This window comes from Dromiciops gliroides, chromosome 5 (genome assembly GCF_019393635.1).
Source record: "Dromiciops gliroides isolate mDroGli1 chromosome 5, mDroGli1.pri, whole genome shotgun sequence".
NCBI classification, from domain to species: domain Eukaryota; kingdom Metazoa; phylum Chordata; class Mammalia; order Microbiotheria; family Microbiotheriidae; genus Dromiciops; species Dromiciops gliroides.
The window spans coordinates 207,098,372-207,114,925 of NC_057865.1; the positions used below are offsets into that span (position 1 = coordinate 207,098,372).

The window sequence follows — 16,554 nt, forward strand, 5'->3', positions numbered from 1 at the left end:
TTTATTAAGTTTAAATTTTTTATTTTCCATACATTTTTCCCCAAAAGAATTTCTTTCCCTTGTTCTCTTCATTATTGATCTTCCTTCTCTAATTTAGCCAAGAATTATGGCATTATTCTTTGATTCATGGCCTTTACTTATGCTGCCGCCCTCTCCCCCCAACCCCCAGCCCTCTTTTTATTTTGTTTTGCCTTAGTCTTAGAAATACCAATTCCTGAAGGTGACAATGAGGATATTGCCCCACATATCTTCCCGTGTCCCTGACTGTGCAATTCATTATTGACATTTGTCCTCCCCTTTGTAATTTTTCCCCAATTTGTCTTAAAGTCTCCTCCCTAGATCTATTATGTTCCATTCTTATTGGTGTCAATTTCCCCAATGCAACACAAAAGCCCTGAGAGCTCTGATTCTTTTTTCCTGATGTAGGATGAATGGTCTCTCAAAAGCCTTGCAGATCATATTCATTATAAGGAAACTTCATCCATTTATATACCTCTCTTCTCTCATATTGGAACAACACTGAAACAAAATTTTCCCCTTTGCCCCCCTTTTTCAAGCCCTTACTTTACCTCCCTATTTTCCCATAGGCTCTTCTTTTTCCTGAGGGACTACAGCATTTATTATCCCATCAATGTTAGCCCTTGAATTGATTGACGTATGTCATATATTTACCTCAATCTTTTTTCTCTATTTATGTTCCCTTTCATTCTGTAATTTAGAATTACAATAACATTGATTCACCTTTAGGTAGGGTGTCATAAGGCTTAATCCATAATGTTTCAGTCTTGTGTTTCTACCATCAATTCTATTTGACTTCTACTTCCACCCTTGACTCTTTGTATACATTTAGAAACAAATCTCTTCATGATCTCTTTATTGTTATTTTATTGTCTTTGGTTGCTATATTCATTTACACTTCTTATTTTATTTGTTGACTAGTGTGTTTGAGAAGCAAATGATTTCTTCAGTTATGGTTTCCTTTTAGGAATGCTTCAAATGCCTCATTTTTTTAAACAGTCATATTTTTCATTTATGGTTAAGCTCAGACTTGCAGGGTAGGTCACCTTGGGTTGCACCTTCAGTTCCTTTGCTCTTTGGAACACATTATTCCATTCCTCCTTTGGTTTCTGGTGGGTGCAGAATAGTCTTATGCTCTTTTTCCCTTCATTTCCTCTATATTTGAAGGTTTTTTTACTGGTCACTTGCAGAATTTGTCAATGTAATTATTAAATATTACCACTGTGTGTTTGGAGTTTGCAGTACAGAGTTTTGTTGTTGTTGTTTCCTGGCATAGCTCTAGGGATTCTTTTGTTTGACACCTTGTTTTCAGTGTTTAAAAGTTCTGGACAGTTTCCTTGTATTATAGTATTCAAACTTGTCATGTGCTTTTATTTCTGTATAATCCCTAGTTGTCTCTACTTACCTGTCTTTGAGATCAACATGTCTTCCTTGTGTGGAGATAATTTTTTTAAATGTTATTTCTTTTTTTATATCTTTTCTTCCAGCTTGTCCATTACTTCTATGTATTTGCATTCCCAATCAGAAATCTTCTCTTTCATTTATTTGGTGAAACCTGCCATTGTGGATCCAAGTTTATCTATTCAGCTAATTTTTTTCATTATATAGAACATAAATTCTACTTTACAAATTCTATTTTCTCTCTTAAGACATTCATGAACAGCATGCTATGATTCCATGCTCTCTTCAAAACCCATAGGAACTTCTACCTCATCAGGTATTGTTTATTTTCCTTGTTTTGCAATAATCATATTTCCTTCTATTATTCCTATCTTCATTGTTAGTGTATCTGCTTATGCTCAACGTCTTTAATTGAAATCTATTGCTCCTGAGATATTTGGTAATTTCAGTATATTTTTTCATATTTTCCTCTATTTTTCACTTTCTGACTCCATCTGTTGGTGGTTTCTCTGAGGGCTGGAATTCAAAGCTGTCTTAGTATCTTTCCATGCTGGAAAATTCATAGTTCAACAACCTCAGTCTCTGTCCCAAGTGATTTCTGGCAGAGGGTTGGGGCAAATAGATCTGGCCCCAGCTGGATACTGGGCTCTTTCCTTCAGACTTAGTAGATCTAGTACCACACATCTATAAACACATTTTAACCCCTTTCTCTCTGTTCTTATGTTCTCTGGCTGAGATAAGTTCCTTCATAGAGTACTGCTATGCTGCTAATTCAACCTGAGCAAATTTCTGTCATTTGGATCTCTTTGGCACTTGGGTTGGGGACTGAGGGGGGAAGATGAGTTAATTTGCAGGTATAGAGGTTGACTTGTGAAGCCTTCCTCTCTATGATGTCCTGTACTGGCGAAACAGCTAAAATTACTTTATTTCTTGTTGAGAAGTTATGAAAATTGAAAAACCATGTCTAGTCCTCTATCTGGATCACATGACCCAGAAATCTTGCTGAGTATCTTTTATAATAATATTACTTTAATTTTACTATAATTTCTCCTTTATGCACAAATTTAAATATACTTTTTTTTATAATAACCATTTTTATTTATAGTTTGGAGTTCTGATTTTTATCCCTCCCTCCCCTCCTCCCTCCCTGAGGTGGCAAACAATCAGATATGGGTTATACATGTATGATTATATAAAACATGACCATATTTGTACAAGAAAACTTGATTAAAAGAAAAAATGAAATAAAATGAAAAATAGCTTGCTTCAGTCTTATGGTGTATAAAACTATATGTGTGGTCACCTTATTTCTGTCTCAGGTTTGGGGAAAATTATCTGGGGTTCCTAATAAAGTTGTTACTTATAAATTAGAAGCTTTAGCACCAGTTTTGGGGCATTAAGCATTTATTAAAGTATATTAAATATTAGTAAAGAGAGCACACATGTCTCTGAAAGTTAAGAAAAGGACTATCTAGCCCAGAGGAGAGAACAGAGCTCACCCTGGCCTTCTAGCCTAGAGGAAAAATAGAGCTCAGCCTGGCCTGCTTCTTCCTCCAAGTCCTCTGCCACCAAGAGCACCTCTGAGAGAGTCTAACTCAAAGTAACAACATGTGGAAGCTTTTTATGAGTCCAGAGGAGAGGTGGTCCTTACATATTGCTTCAAGCTAATTGGCTAGCATCACCCAAATCCATTGGTTCACTGAACTTGAGGGTGGTCCCATGTTGAGGTCAGAGTTCATCCCCTCTGAGAAAACACCCTCTTGAGGGCCAGGCTGGGTGTGGTTTTGATTGAATTAACTTTAAGTGAGTTAATCAGCAAAGTCAGTCAATCCAATCAATCTTTTTTTTTTTTTTTTTGGTGAGGCAATTGGGGTTAAGTGACTTGCCTAGGGTCACACAGCTAGTAAGTGTCAAATGTCTAAGGCTGGATGTGAACTCAGGTCCTCCTGACTCCAGGACCGGTACTCTATCCATTGTGCCACCTAGCTGCCCCAATTCAATCAATCTTAATCCAATCAATTCTCTCAGCTGGGGCCTTTGGGCATTCCCAAAACCCTATTATTTTCTCACAGTCTGTTCCATCAATATCAGTTCTTTCTTTGGAGGTGGATAGTATGTTTCATCAATAATCCTTTGGGATTGTATTGTTGTGAATAGTCAAGTCATTCACAGTTCTTCATCAAACAATATTGCTGTCTCTGTGTACAATGTTCTCTTGGTTCTGCTCACTTCACTATACATCATTTCAAACATGTCTTTCCAGGCCTTTCTGATGTCATCCTGCTTGTCATGTCTTATCTTGCTGATTATTTTAAACATGGGGTAGTTGTTTTGAAAAGATGGGTGTTGAATTGGTTGAAAAGTATCATAGTGTCATCGGTATTGAAGTATATAAGTGTCTACATAAATTAGGCATATATATAGATTTTTAATTTAAATGTTTTTAATTTTAAAATTAACAGAAACACAAAAGATGTGGAGAATCACAAAGTGATATTTATTAAAGTTAAGCCAAGGAATGTTCTGGATGTTCTCTCAGAATAACCAGACTTTTAAAAAAATTGCTGTTGTGCTGAAAGTTGTAATTATTATTCTGCAGGCCATGCTCTCAGGAGGAAGAAGAGGTACTTAAAAAAAATAGAAGCTCTCTTGAGCAATGAAGTCCTGACCACAGACAAATTGAAAGCAATGTTTAAAACTTTCCCCTCTTTGTAAGGTTAAGGCCAAATCTCATATGTCAGTAAGGTTTTATAGTCCAATTCATAGATCTCAGAACTGGAACTCTGCTCCTCAAGAAAACAATCATGGCAGATTTGGATTCAGCTGTTAACAGAGGCACTCAGCATTGGCAAATACCATAGTCAGAAAGAAGTGTAGATTGGTGGTACCTTTAAATAAACAAGTCTTAACTTGATTTTTATGCAAGGCTTAAAGGTCACATAGCCTGGAATCACATGGCAAGCATGTCTACAAAGGCTAAAGAAACAATATGGTGACAGAGAGATTCCACCTGACTCCTGGATACCATCTCTGTTCCAGGACACTTCCCAGTGCTTTGCACTAACCACATGTCACCTACCTTCCAGATTGTTTTTACTCCAAGGCTTTCTAAGTGCTCTTCACTAGCCCCCAACATCAATGACAAATCTGAGATAGAGGAAACTGCCTGTGTGGTCAAAATTCTCCCCAGAATTCTTTCTTAAAAATTCCATGTCACCAAAATTGGTGAATTCTTGGAAAGAGCTTGGTTGGCTAGCAATAATCATTTTTAGGGTCTGCTAACTAAGACGATACCCACAGCATAGATACTACATTCATTTTTTTGATACTTTGATAAATCTGTAATATCATCCATGTGCAGATGACAACCATGCCTTCTGAACTGGTATGGTGTGGATTTTTTTTTTTCTTTTTAAGATTGATTCTCCCTCTTTCCCAGGCTGGAAATGCAAAGGTCATTCTGTGAGGGCCAGAATTTGCTATATGGAGTGTTATTTGGGTGACTCCTTAAAATTGAAGTCCTGGAAATATGTTTACTCTCTCCTCTGAACTGCCCTTTTTAGATATTTCTCCCAGGGCAATAAGAAAGGAGCCTCTAAGCTTTAGTTCACAAAAGGATCAGATTTTATTACTTGGGAATTAATTAAACAACAAAGGTGAAACTAATAATAATCAAAGATAAGGAAATAGGAAAATAGAAAAACAGATAAATACTCTTAACTCTAAACTTAGCCTATTTAATCCTCAGACCTAAACTCAAAGGAGTTTAGGGTTTTCCATAATTAACTCACCAAATCCGGACAGTCTATAGTTGCTTGCACTACCAAAGCAGCAGTCGTCTGAGACAGAGTGTACACACACTACCACTGCAAGGGGAGAAGAAGAAGAACCCCCCAGACCGCTAGCATTCCGGAAGAAGCCTAGCTTTGCAGAAGAACCCTCCACCTCCCTTCAGGGAGCGTTCAATCTTTCCTCCCCCAAAAGGGGAGGTCCTTCAAAAACTGCCTATGGAGAATACTCCCTCTGACCTCAGTAGTATATGTAACCTCAGAGTGAGCCAGGTGTGGCCCCTCCAAAATGAGCCAGCTAAAAACTGCAATATTAATCTTTACCACAAATAATTTTTACCACAACTCATAAACCCAGTCCCACTTTGATCTGTATGGAAACTTTGATCTGCTCCATTTCTGACCTGGGCCATGCCCCCCCCATTCCTGGAGGCTTACCATAAAAATACTAAGTTTAATGCAGATACTTGGTTACTTATCAATTGTCTCAGCCCACTATAGCTAAGAACTCTATAACTCGAGGATTGTAAACTTCAACCTCCCTAGTAGCAGGGATTACACACATGGGACACCATGTCTGACTGTGTATGTATTTCTATAAATTCTTCAGAGAAGATTTATATGATGTACTACAAGTCTTCTGGGTGTTTGGGGACTAGTCAAGTTTTCTTTCTGTTATTCCTAGCTCTCTATAAATCAACTGATCACCAAACAGGCATTAATTCCTTACTATGTACTAGGCACTATGCTAAGTGCTGGGCATACAAAGAAGGCAAAAACACAACAGTCCCTGACCCACTCCCCCATGCCCCAAACACACACACACACCAATGGAGCAAATATGTAAAAATATTAAATAAGTACACAAGTGATAAAGGTAAAAAAAGAAGGTAACCTTAGAGGAGAAAGCTCAGAAGACCAGGAGGGATGGCAGGCTTACAATATATGACATGCCCAAATCAATTTAGAGTCCTTTATGTCCTAGATTATATCTTCTATGCCATTGCTTTTGCCAGATTTATCATTGCACCAGTAACTTGCTTATAGACATGATGTATCTTCACATTTCTCTTTGAGATACCTAGTTTTTATTCTTCTGAGTTTGTGTTCAATCGTTTGAATAGCTTCATCAGGAGAATATTAGTGAATAGATGTATTTCAAGAAAGGGAGAGGTTTGGGTTAGTTAGAAATACAAAAGTTCTATTCAAATACATCATCATAACTTGGAGGTGATTTCTGGGTCTCAGTGGCTATGCTAGTGGAGCACAAGATCTAGTAGATCTGGTAGATTGTATCAAGCTAGAGCTCCAAATATAGTTTAGCAATAGACTGTTTCCTGCCTGAAGATCAGTGTAGCTAGGTACAGAGAGGCTTATTATCAAAAAGTTGGATACTAAATGATGAATTCTTTAACCTTAGTGATTAAATGGTCCTGTGTGGCATTCTTTTGTTTTTTGTTTTTTTGTGTGATGTCTTTGTCAGAGTAATAGAAGGGGGCAGAGGGTCACAGGTCCTCCTCAAATAGATTCAAAAGAGGTTGCCCTGGGGCAGCTAGGTGGCGCAGTGGATAGAGCACTGGCCCTGGATTCAGGAGGACCTGAGTTCAAATCTGACCTCAGACACTTAACAATTACTAGCTGTGTGACCCTAGGCAAGTCACTTAACCCCAATTGCCTCACAAAAAAATAAAGAAAAGAGGTTGCCCTAATTTTACCCAAGGAGGGGAATAAAAAACTTAAATGAATGAAAAAGTCATATAGTCCAGTTTGTGATTGTATATTCTACTGAGATATTCTATCAGTATAGGTCTGGATCCAGAATTGTATAGGAGGATACGAGCAGACTGGATTGTATTTCATAGCTCTTAAAAATCTTCTGTTTAGAACGTAGTTTATATTTCTTTTTTTTAAATTAATAAAGTATTTTATTTTTTTCCCCGTTACATGTAAAGATAGTTCTCAACTTCTGTTTATACAAGCTTTCCAATTTCAGATTTTTCTCCCTCCCTCCCTCCCCTCCCTCACCCCTCCCCTAGACAGCAGGTAATCTGATATAGGTTTTATATATATATATATACACACACATAATAACATTAAACATACTTCTGCATTAGTCATGTTATAAGAGAAAAATCAGAGCAATGACGAAAAACCTCAAAATAGAAAAACATCAGCACCAAAAACAAAAGAAATAGTATGGTTCATTCAGCATCTATACTCTACAGTTGTTTTTTTTCCCCTGGATTTGGAGATCCTCTTCTATCATGAATTCCCTGGAACTCTTCTGTACCATTGCACTGGTGAGAAGAATATAGTCCATCACAGTAGATCAACACTCAATGTTGATGATACTGTGTAAAATGTTCTTCTGGTTCTGCTCATCTCACTCATCATCAGCCCACGCAAGACCCTCCAGGTTTCTCTGAACTCCTCCTGCTCATCATTTCTTACAGCACAATAGTATTCCTTGGTATTCATATGCCTAATTTCTGCCATACTATCTTCCAGTTTTCCCAGAAGTTTTTGTCAAATACTGAGTTCCTATCGCAGAAGCTGGAGTCTTTGGGCTTATCAAACACTACATTACTAGTGTCATTTACTACTGCATTTCCAGTGCCTAGCCTATTTCATTGATCCTCCCCTCTATTTCTTAGTCAATACCAGATAGTTTTGATGACTGCCGCTTTATAGTAAAGCTCCAGGTTTGGTACCGCTAACCCACCTTCCTGTGCATACTAATTTTTAGGTAGTATGATTGGTATGGCACTGAATTAAGTAAATTAATTTAGGCAGTATTGTCATTTTTACTATATTAGCTATGCCTATCCATGAGCAATTGATATCTTTCCAATTATTTAGATCTGATTTGATTTGTGTGAAGAGTGTTTGGTAGTTGTGTTCATAGAGTTCCTGGGTTTGTCTTGGCAAGTAGACTCCCAAGTATTTTATATTATCTACAGATACTTTAAATGGAATTTCTCTTTCTATCTCTTGCTGCTGGACTTTGTTGGTCATGTATAGAAATGCTGATGATTTATGTGGATTTATTTTATATCCTGCTACTTTGCTAAAGTTGTTAATTGTTTCAAGTAATTTTTGAATTGATTCTCTAGGATTCTTTAAGTATACCATCATATCATCTGCAAAGAGTGATAGTTTTGTTTCCTCTTTGCCTATTCTAATTCCTTTAATTCCTTTTTCTTCTCTGATTGCTAAAGCTAACATTTCTAGTACAATATTAAATAATAGGGGTGATAATGGATATCCCTGTTTCACCCCTGATCTTATTGGGAAAGGCCTCTAATTTATCTCCATTGCATATAATATTTGCTGATGGCTTTAGGTAGATACTGTTTATTATTTTAAGGAAACCTCCACCTATTCCTAAACTCTCTAGTGTTTTTATTAGGAATGGGTGCTGTATTTTGTCAAAAGCTTTCTCTGCATCTATTGAGATAATCATATGATTTTGGTTGGTTTTCTTATTGATGTGGTTGATTATGTTAATAGTTTTCCTAATGTTGAACCAGCCCTGCATTCCTGGTATAAATCCCACCTGGTCATAGTGTATTGTCCTGGTGATCACTTGCTGTAATCTCCTTGCTAATATCTTATTTAAGATTTTAGCATCAATATTCATTAGGGAAATTGGTCTATAATTTTCTTTCTCTGTTTTTGCTTTGCCTGGTTTTGGTATCGCCACCATATTTGTGTCATAAAACAATTTTGGTAGAACTCTTTCTTCACCTATTTTTCCAAATAATTTGTATAATATTGGAATTAATTGTTCTTTAAATGTTTGGTAAAATTCACCTGTAAACCCATCTGGCCCTGTTCAATTTCTTTTTCTAATATGAGTTTATTTAAGGATTTTATTTCCTCTTCAGTTAACCTGGACAGTTTGTATTTTTGTAAATATTCATCCATTTTCATTTAGATTGTCAAATTTATTGGCATACAGTTGGGGAAAATAATTCCTAATTATTGATTTAATTTCCACTTCATTGGTGGTAATATCACCCTTTTCATTTTTGATACTGGTAATTTGGTTTTCTTCTTTCTTTTTTTTAATCAAATTAACCAATATTTTATCTATTTTATTGTTTTTTTCATAAAACCAGCTCTTAGTTTTATTGATTAATTCAATAGTTTTTTTGCTTTCAGTCTTATTAATTTCTCTTTTAATTTTCAGGATCTCTAGTTTAGTATCTAATTGGGGATTTCTAATTTGTTCTTTTTCTAGCTTTTTAAGTTGCATGAACAATTCCTTAATCTCCTCTTTCTCTTTTTTATTCATGTAAGCATTTAGAGCTATAAATTTTCCCCTAAGCACTGCTTTGGCTGCATCCCATAGACTTTGGTATGTTGTCTCATTATTGTCATTCTCTTGGATATAGCTATTGATTGTTTCTATGATTTGTTGTTTGGCCCATTCATTCTTTTTTTTTTTTAGTGAGGCAATTAGGGTTAAGTGACTTGCCCAGGGTCACACAGCTAATAAGTGTTAAGTGTCTGAGGCCGGATTTGACCATTCATTCTTTAGAATGATATTATTCAGTTTGCAATTGATTTTCATTCTACTTTTCCTTGGCTCTTTCTTACATGTAATTTTTATTGCATCATGATCTGAGAAGGATGCATTTACTATTTCTGCCTTTCTACATTTGACTATGATGTTTTTGTGCCCTAACACATGGTCAGTTTTTGAAAATGTGCCATGTACTGCTGAGAAAAAGGTATATTCCTTTCTATCCCCATTCAATTTTCTCCAGACCTCTATCATGTCTAACTTTTCTAGTAATCTATTCACCTCTTTCACTTCTTTCTTATTAATTTTTCAGCTAGATTTATCTAATTTTGAGAGGGGGAGATTCAGATCCCCCACTATTATAGTATTACTGTCTAATTCCTCTTGTAACTCATTTAACTTCTCCTCTAAGAACCTGGATGCTATACTACTTGGTGCATACATATTTAATATTGATATTACTTCATAATCTATAGTACCTTTTAGCAAGATGTAATTTCCTTCCTTATCTCTTTTAATGAGATCTATTTTTGACTGCGCTTTGTCTGAGATAAGGATTGCTACCCCTGTTTTTTTTACTTTAGCTGAAGCACAATATATTCTCCTCCAGCCTTTTACCTTTACTCTGTGTGTATCTCTCTGCTTCAAATGTGTTTCTTGTAAACAGCATATTGTAGGATTCTGTTTTTTAATCCACCCTGCAATTTGTTTCTGTTTTATAGGAGAATTCATCCCATTCACAGTTATTATTACTGTCTGTTCCCCTCCATTCTATTTACCCCCTTTGTACTTCTCCCCCCTTCTTTCACCCTATTCCTCCTCATCGACATTTTACTTCTTACCCCTGCCTTCCCCAATCTGCCCTCTCTTTTTATCACCCCCCCTCTCTTTTCTTTACCCTTTTCTCCCTTGCTTTTGTCCTCCCTTCTGTCAGTCCCCCCCCTTTCCCCGATCCTGTCTGTCCCGTTTGTGGCCCTACAGCTGGCAACCTGCCCTCCTGGCCGGTGCAGGTAGGTTTTTCCACTGTCCTTCTTGGCCACCAGATTTTTGAGCCAGGTTCTAGAGGCCTCAGTTGTTCAGCTGTGGCCTGCAGCTCCTGCTAACTTGCCCCGACCCCCTCAGTGCTGGGTTGCTGCCCTGCGCTGGGCCTCCCTTTTGCCCCAGTCCAACTGACCTTTTCCTGAAGTCTTCTAAATTATCTCTGGTTGGAAGACTGTGTCTCTCTGTCTCTTTGCAGGTTCTGTAGTTTCAGAATCCGTCCAGAGGCTTGATTTAATGTTCTTTTTGAGGGAACAGAAGGAAAGTTCAGGCAGCTTGCTGCTTCCTCTCCGCCATCTTTGTAGTTTATATTTCAACATTAGTATGTAATTTCCTTCAAAAAGAAATAAATTACTGAAATAAATATCCTTCAAAAATAAATATCCCACATTATATGTCATTTAATTTTGCAAAATGCTTTATTCATGACAAATTTTTATACCTGCCAGAAGAAAAGCCTCATTTTTTTTCTTGCTTATTACCAATAATCATCAAAAGCATCAAAGAATCATCTTGGATATTTGACTTCTGTGACTCATACAATGATGAATTTTCAAATGTAATGAGTTTTATAATTGCACTCTGTAGAACTCATGATTATCAAATACCCATACTTTGAGACTAAATAAACTACTTCTATAGTTGGGAATATAGGTAATTAAAATGCACAAATAACCCACACATTTCTTTTTAGCCAATTAACTCAACTTTAGCATCATTGATTTAGAGATAGAAGTGAGCTGAGAGGTCATCTAGTCCCCTAATACTACATATGAGGAACCTGAAATATAGACAATTAACCAAAAATGTCCACTAAGCACAGTATCTAGCATATAGTAAGCACTTAAATACTTTTTTCCTTCCTTCCTTCCTTCCTCCCTCTCTCCCTCCCTTCCTTCTTTCCTTCCTTATCTCAAAAACTCATCACTCAATCCACTCATTCCCCACTAAACTATAATATTTCCTCCCTTTCATAGATAAGCCTGAGAAAAGCCATCTTCAATCAGTATCTTACTTTCTTAACTCTCTGCAATCTACATTCATTCAACTGAAACTCTCATCATTCAACTGAAAGTGCTCTTTCCAAAGTTAATAGTTATTTAGGTGCCAAATATGATGGCCTTTTCTCAAACCTCATACTTTTTGACCTCTCTGCAGCCTTTGCTGTTGTTATTCTTCTCCTAACTCTTCTCTCTAGGTTTTCATGATACTGTTCTCTCCTGATTTCTTTCCTACTTGTCTAACTATTCTCATTTTCTTTTCCATATATTTATCCAGGCCATTTCCTCAAACCTGTATGTCCCCCAAGGTTCTGTATTGGGAGTTCTTTTCTTCTTCCATATTATTTTTCTTAATGTTCTCATGGAATTGATTCCCATGGAATCAATTATTATCTCTATGCATTTGATTTTCAGATCTACTTATTTAGCTCTAACCTCTCTCCTTCCTCCAGTCTCCCATCTCCAACTATTTATTGGACATCAAGAACTAGATGTTCCATAGACAATTTAAACTCAACATGTTCAAAACTGAACCCATTATATTTTCCCAAAAACCCTCCCCTATCCCTAACTTCCATATTACTGTTGAAGGCATCACCATCTTCTCAGTCACACAGACTCACAACCTGGGTGTTAATCTTCAACTCCTTACTCTCTTTTTACCTTCCTTCCTCAATAGCCAGTATAGTACCAACTTTTGTTGATTTTTCTTTCACAACAACTCTCATATATGCTACCACTGTAGTGTAGGTACTCATCATTTCATGCCTGGATTATTTCAGTAACCTACTACTTCGTCTCTCTACCTCAAGTCTCTCCCAACTCTATTCCATCCTCTACTGAGCTATCAAAGTGATATTTTAAAATCACAGATCTGACCCATTCAATAAATTCCAGTGGTTCTCCATTATGTCCAGGATCAACTATAAAATTCTCTCTTTTTAAGTACTTCATAATGTAGCCCTTTCCTATCTTTCTGGTCTTCTTATACTTTACTTCCTTTTACTTTTCTGCCATTTAGTAAGAATGGTTTCCTTGCCATTGCTCTCACAATACATTCCAACTCCTAACTGTGCATTTTAACCAGATCAATTCCAATATTTTATTAACTGTTTCAAAAATAAGGAAAAAAAAGGATCCTATCAAATTCCTTCCATGGGCTTGATACTTAAATCACAGAGAAATACAATGGGGAAATAAGACCATAATTCAATATCTCTAATAATAATTGATGTAAAAATAGTAAATTAAATATCAGCAAAGAGTCTACAATAACAAATTTAAAAGATTATACCCTAGAACTTGCTTGAGTTTATACTGGGAAAGGAGTGATGTTTCAGTACAGGGGAAAATATAAATATAAGAGACCATAATAACAAACATAATAGAAACCATAAGACCGAGTTTGAAAAAGCTTTTGACAAAATTAAGTAGCCTTTGTTTCTATTAAAAACATTGAGTCTGGGGCAGCTAGGTAGTGCAGTGGATAAAGCACTGGCCTTGGATTCAATAGGACCTGAGTTCAAATCCGGCCTCAGACACTAGCTATGCCAAGTGTCTGGGCAAGCCACTTAATTTTGCAACGACAAATTGAGCCTAAAAATAAATGGACCTTTCCTTAAGATGACAAATATTATATATTTAAAACCAATAGCCAACATTCTATGCAATAGAGTAAGGCTAGAGGGATTTCCAGTAAGACTGGAGTGAAGCACAATGCTAATATTTGATATAGTTGTAGAAATGGTAACCATAGCAGTAAGAAGAAAAATGAAATTGAGAGAATAAGCATTGGCAAACAGAAAACAAAACTTAATTTTTCAAATGATATGATGGTCTCATTAGAGAATTATAGATTTAGTTGAAATAAAGTCAGAAAATTAAATTGAGCATTGGCTGATCATATTGAGGCATGTGAAAGTAAGGGAATTTAATTATACCACAAGGTAATGCAAAGGACCACTTCAGGAGAAAAAAAACCTAACAGAATGAAGTGAGTAAAGCCTGGAGAACAATATATAGAATAAAAACATTATAAAGAAATAATAACTTTGAAAGATTTATGAACTGTGTTCAATAAAATGGCCAACCATGATTCCAAGTACTATTGATAAACCACGTCTCTTGATGTAAAGTTGATGAACTCAAGGTGCACAGAGAAGACTTTTTTTTTCTTTTGGTATGACCAATGTGGGAATTTGTTTTACTTGACTATCTTTATTTGCTCTAAGAGTTTTCTTTTAAACTGTATTGAAGAAATAGAAAGGAAGAGTGCCAAAAAGAAAAAAAAATTAAGCATTTAAGAAAGAGAAGATAATAGGAGAAAAGAAGGAAATACAAGTAAGCACCAAAGAAAGCTAGCACAACAAAAATTAGAAAGGATGCAGGTAAATGTTGGAGAAAATCTTTAATTTTCTCTGATAAAGTTTTTATGGAATTCATTCTAATCTTTTAGAATAACAACCATTTCTCAGTTGATAAGTGGTCAAAGGATACAAGCAGGCAAGTTGCAGAGGAGAAATCGAAGTTATCAATAATTTGTTCCTGTTTCGAACAATCCCCTGGGTTCTCTTTCTGTCCTGGTTATCTTTTGGTTCCCTTTCCATTCCTGGGCTCTAGAATCCCAGGTCCACTGCTACTGCTGCTACCACTGGGCTGTGGTCCTAGCCAGCCCCTACCGCAGAGACCAGAGCCTGTTTTCCTAGCTGGGAAAATGATTCACTGTGACTTTTTCTTGGCATTCTCAATTAGAATTCAGTCTCATGCTTGCTGTTTTTTAGGTTGTTGTGGAAGAGATATGTTGGGAGAGCTAGACAGATTCTCATCCCATCATCTTGATTCCCCCCCATCCTTGGCCTTTTTTGTTTTGTTTTGTTTTGCAGGGCAATGGGGGTTAAGTGACTTGCCCATGGTCACACAGCTAGTAAGTGTCAAGTGTCTGAGGCCGGATTTGAACTCAGGTACTCCTGACTCCAGGGCCGGTGCTTTATCCACTGTGCCACCTAGCCGCCCCCCATCCTTGGCCTTTTGAAGAACTAACTTCCCCATGCATAGCTGCTGAAAAAATGATATTAAATGAAATTTAAAACCATGAAATTGATTTGAATTATTTTTTGGATTCTACATAATAATGTAGAATCAAACAGTGTTCCATTCCCTGAAATTATACAAAAAACTAAAAAGTTATTACTATTACAATCAGTAGTGCTGATTATTATTTGTAAATTATGTCCTACATATCCTTAATATCTACAACATTTATAATAAACATATATATATATGTGCGTGTGTATATATATCCATATATGTATATATACACGCACAAACACACCTTTTTTTGGGGGTAAGCTAGTTGTTAAACACTTAGCAGCACAGCACTGCAGAGATCCCACTGCTAGGTATATACCCCAAAGAGGTTGGTGATTAAAGGAAAGATTCCATACATATCAACATATTTATAGGCACTCTATTGTGAATTAAACAAATGTCTATTACTTAGGACAGTTGTGGTATATGAATGTAATAGAATATTGTTATACTCTAAGAAATGATAAATATTAGTACATAAAAATATAATATATATATGAATTGTTGCAGACTGATATAAGCAGAATCAAGAATGCATTATACATGATGATTACAATAATGATTCAAAAGAACAATTCTATGAAATTATAGTTACCAAGGTTAGCCCCAAAGAAGAGATATGAAAATGCATTTTCTTTGTAGAAGCGGACTATGCCTATGGAATACTGCATATGATATTAGACTAGACTCATTTATTGGTTACTTTCATAAAAACTGGTGTTTTTTCTATTTTATTCTTTTTTATAAGGGATGGCTTCCTGAGAAGGGAGAGTTATTTGGGGAAATGCAGGTGATATAAAAACAGATTATATTTTTTAAAATTAAGTAACTAATAATCAGTCAATAAACATTTATTAAGTGCCTACTATTTCCAGGCATTGTGCTAGTTGTGAGGATATGAAAACAAAGAAAGTGATGGTAAAATTGCAAACAATAGAAGAAATAAAAAGAAGGCTAAGGGTCTAAATGTCCTGCCTATTTCAGCAGTATAATGCTTGTTTTCTTGTTTGAAAATCTTGATTTGCCAAGTCCTTCTTCTATTTTCTAATGTTCTGTTTATAGAGACTCGAAATTATTTTTATTAGGTCTTTTTTTGGATAGCCAACAAATATACCTGCTAATTTTCTTTTTCTTTTTTGTTTCTAGCCCCAGTTTACTTGACGCAAGACTATGGTCACACAGTCACACAGTCACACAGTCACACAGTCACACAGTAACAGTCACAAGAACTCAGGTCCTTTGATTTCTAGTCCAGCATTCTTTTTTTTTTTTTTTTTTGGGTGCAGGGCAATGAGGGTTAAGTGACTTGCCCAGGGTCACAAAGCTAGTAAGTGTCAAGTATCTGAGGCCGGATTTGAACTCAGGTCCTCCTGAATCCTGGGCCAGTGCTTTATCCCCCAGCTGCCCCCCAGCATTCTTTTAATTGTATCCTACATATATTTTTTCTTTTCATGTTATATTTTAAATGAATTTCAAGACATTAGAATTAGGTTACTTTTTGAATTTACTACTTAATTTCAAGAAGTACAAAAAGGTTGTTTGATCTAATGTGCAAATAAACTAATCTTTGTGTCACGATTTCCTCTTTTCCAGAATAATACCTGCACTTGCTACCTGATAAGGATATTTTATGAATTTAAAAATCATAATAAAAATAATTGTGATAATATTTTGAACTCTTAGTAAAATAAGG

At 36.0% G+C, this 16,554-nt stretch overlaps 1 protein-coding gene across 4 annotated transcripts in view; it reads left to right on the plus strand.

Moving 5' to 3' along the window:
• The window catches only part of ABCD2 (ATP binding cassette subfamily D member 2), a 121,529-nt gene that overhangs the window by 84,342 nt on the left and 20,633 nt on the right, over positions 1–16,554 (plus strand). The gene's annotated exons all lie outside the window — the stretch shown is intronic.